General features: G+C 33.3%; 1 protein-coding gene across 1 annotated transcript in view; it reads left to right on the forward strand.

Moving 5' to 3' along the window:
- Positions 1-1,153, forward strand: part of LOC121868900 (forkhead box protein B1-like) — a 2,844-nt gene extending 1,691 nt beyond the window's left edge. Inside the window, exon 1 of the mRNA XM_042369912.1 lies at positions 1-1,153. This exon is cut by the window's left edge and continues 1,691 nt beyond it. The gene's annotated coding sequence lies outside the window, so the exon portion shown is untranslated.
- The last annotated feature ends 3,034 nt before the right edge of the window (positions 1,154-4,187 follow it).

The following is a 4,187-nucleotide window of genomic DNA, read 5'->3' on the forward strand; positions in this document are numbered from 1 at the left end:
GTATTCTAACGTGCCAACCAAACCAGCTCATCAGAGGAAGTGTGTTGACGGTAGCGGTCGAGTAGAGCTGTTCCTGGGACTCTTTCTCAAGTCCTTTAGAAAGACAAGAAAATATTCTAATAAAAAACAAAAACAAACAAACGCTCTCGCAGATGGTGGGAAGGGGACGGTCATCTTGACTGGTGATTGACAGAAAGAAAACTTTTTTTAACACAGTGCGAGGAACACCACGATGACACCAGATAAAAATATAGAATCGGTGAAACTTTACAGCGTGTGTGTGTGTGTGATCCAGTGATTTAAGGAGAATCCTCTTTGTCCGACATCTGTTCATTTACCTTCGAGAATCATTTAATATTTTCCGTGTTATCTGCTGCTGTTCATCTCCTAATGATCAAGTCTTTTCTGTTTGTCGCCAGCCATCACTTCCGCATCTGTAAACTGCTGCCCAAGTGTCCTGGTGCAGCCATCACCTCCACCATGCATATAAACATAGATATTCCTATAAATTATTCTATATATTATTTATCGTGTTCTGAGGCCATGTCCTCATTCATAAGTCTATCTGTATCAGATGTGTGTTTTATTAAGTCATTTATTTCATTTGTTTATGATCATAACTATCGGTGTACACAGCCACACCTGACCAGCTCAGGTGTTGACATACTGTAACCTTCACCCACATGTTGTCTCTAGTTCCCTCTAGTTCACTACACTTCATCACTACAGTACAGTACAGTACAGTACCGTACAGTACACTCTAGAAATATTAACTAGTCTCCTTAGATAATAGTCATAGAGAGAGAAATAAACCTCAGAGTCTCCTTGTGTCGCTGCCGCGTTGTATAGTTGTGTTCACCTGTAAGATGGAAGGTTAATTAATTACCTGTGTGAGAGAGAGAGTCAACCTGCTGCTAGACTCTTTGTTAACTAGGTGACTTATCTAGTAGTAGTTCCTCCCTACCTCGCCCCCCCCACCTCTCTCCCTCCTCCCTCCCGTGTTGTAGTAAGGGTTGGAGTGGTACACAGATGTTGTTGTTGTTGTTGTTGGTATACCTTTAACATTGCCGTGTTTTTTTCTCCTACCTTAGTGTAAATATTATTGTTATATTGATGATGCTAATCTTGTGCTGGAAATAAATGTCTACGCTAATGTTAAGTTTAATTCATCCCTTCTCTTATTACACTGTTCGTCCTGAAAAAGTAAATTAATTAATTATATCAATAATTTTTTCACAACTTTGATCTTCAAGAAAATTAATTTTTTATATACATTTCACAAATAACTGAAAATAATAAATTTAAAACTTTTTCTAGAAAAATTAAATTTTTAAGAATTAATTTATTTTCAAGTCATAGAAAATTATGGTTTTTTTATATCAGCATTTTCACTTTTTCCTCCCCAGAAAAGTTGTGTTAAAGACAAATTATCTTTAGATTTTTCCCGAAAAAATTATCGATTTTGAAAAATAATTTGACAACAATATTGCCCAGAAAAATATATTTATTTACGAGTATATTTCATTTTGTACTTTTCCCTCAAGAAATATTAGTACTGAAGAATTTATCCAGTGTTTGTACTAATGAATAATTTATGAGTTAAGACTGAGGCGCCGTCTGTGTGGGTCACTATAACAAAAACCCTGAATATATTGTGAAAGAAAACATTATCGTTATATACGGTGATATATGTCTTTATATACAGTGTACTAAATGTCTTATGGTGTCTATTAACAAAAAGAAATATACAACAGTTTATATATATTCTATATATATATTTCTCCGCGGCTAAAGTGATATATAATATTTATTTTATCCATGAATAAAATAATGACTTATATTAATGATAAAAAGTTGATCAGTTACATGTTATATTACTGTTGTTGTGTGTGTGTGTGTGTGTGTGTGTGTGTGTGTGTGTGTGTGTGTGCACTAACTCACAGGTAACTACACTCAATACACTCACAGCAATACATTCACAGGTAAATAAAAGACCACTTTCTATAACCATTTTAAAACACCATGAAAGTGAAAAACCACAAAAAAATAAATGAATCATGCAACATACCTGTACCTGTATACTAATTATCATACTAATAGCGATGAATAATTACCATACATAAAGTGTCTAATCACCTGTATAATTATTCATTAAACAATAAATAATTACTGGGTTTATAATCATTTGGTTGTGATTGTTATTTGTTTTTAAGGCTGTACTTTGTTATTAAAGAGTACAGGTGATGTATGTCGATAATCGGTAATAAGTTGGGTAATGGGGCAGGTAATGGTGGAGTCTAATGGGGCTGTTGTTAATGTTAAATGGACCAAAATGTGGATTCGATATCGCCTTGTTTGTCGTAAATTGGTCAGAGATTATTTTTTATTTTATTTTTTATAATTTCTATTACAACCACCATTACTACTACTACTACTACTACTACTACTACTACTACTACTACTATTATTATTATTATCATCTATTACTACTACTTTTAATTTCTACATCTGATATATTTACGGTCATCGTTGACATTATCGAATATTTACTTTTTTTAAATTACTGTCATTATTTTTTTGACAATAATTCTCATATTATTATTATTATTATTATTATTATTATTATTATTTTTATTAGTGTTATTATTATTATTATTATTATTATTATTATTATTATTATTATTATTATTATTATTTTTATTAGTGTTATTATTATTATTATTATTATTATTATTATTATTATTATTATTATTATTATTATTGTTGTTGTTGTTGTTGTTATTACTTTTACTATTATTATTATCCTACAACTACAACAACTACTACTAAATAAACTACAACATCTACGCCACCATAACTCAACCACTACAACAGCAACCTCCTCCAACACTTCCTAAAACTTCAACACTCACCCTTGACGGAGGACGAGGTTGGCATGAGTTTTGGTCTGTCCTCCTCGGCGTCGACTCCACCAGCGTCCGTCAATAGAATTTAATCCCTTTATTGTGTCTGGTTATGTGGAGTGTGGAGCCAGGTGGAGGTAGACGAGCAAACAGTGTGTAGTTGAAATGGTGAGACTTGATCATTCAACTTAGAGTGATAGAGCGAATTGTGATTTGGATAGTGTCTGGATTTGAGGTGGATGGGAGTTATTTTGATGTTGGTGGAGGAATATTTTAGATATATCTTATGTATTTCATTATTATATTTTTTTATGTATTGTATTATATTAATTATTGTATTTATTAATTTTATTTTTGTCATTATTTTATTTGTCTATATTTTTACTTATTTATTTATTGTAGTTGTAATGCCAGTAATGTATTGTATATTGTAGTGGCATTTATAATTGTTATATATTTATTATAAAGGAAAGAAATTGGTATGGTATAGTGAATGTCGATGGAAGGAGGAGAGAGAGCCGGTGGAGTATATTACGTCTGTCCGTCCGTCCGCCCGTCTGTCCTTAGTGTCCGTTCAATAACTTAAGATTGGGTTAGTGGTTTGGTATAAGATAAGGTATGCAGGTTCGTACCCTGATTATCTCGGTCGAGTTCAATAATGAGCGTTTTCTGATTTAATATATTGGAGTTATGACTTGGAAAATAGCGGAGGTAAAGTTATAGAGATATATTTTACAGGCTTAATTAATGTGTCAGTGTTCACAAATGTTCAACGAAACATGAGTTCAACAAAACCAACATAAACGAGACCTTTGTTCAACGACTGAGTTGTATGTGTGAATATCGGAGGCTCATAGTGTGACCAGTAATTGTAGTAAAAAAAAAACTAAAAAAAAACCCAATTTCTTTGACGTTGAGATTTTGAGTCATCCTGTAGGCCTGGGGTCACTCATACATGGCACTGCAGGAAGTCATATATGGCACCTTCAGGGTCACCTTCAGTGCCTCCTGGGGGTCATAGAGGTTTGCAATAGTGCGTAGATAAAATACCTTCTAATTGCTTTCCTCTTATATGACACAGGTAGTTGTCAGGTACCGTTAGCCTGGGCAGGGAGTGTACATGGTGTGTTAGTCTTAGGTTAAGTTAGAGATCCTCTCCCATTCTTCTGCCTCGTGTGAGTTAAGGATGATGGATTAGTTAATATTACTTAGAGATTAGCAACAAGATTATCATAACAATTAGTCGGTAGATGTAGTTAGTTCACCTTGTCTGTTGGGGATTAC

Source organism: Homarus americanus, unplaced genomic scaffold (assembly GCF_018991925.1).
Source record: "Homarus americanus isolate GMGI-L3 unplaced genomic scaffold, GMGI_Hamer_2.0 scaffold38801, whole genome shotgun sequence".
In the NCBI taxonomy this organism is placed as follows: domain Eukaryota; kingdom Metazoa; phylum Arthropoda; class Malacostraca; order Decapoda; family Nephropidae; genus Homarus; species Homarus americanus.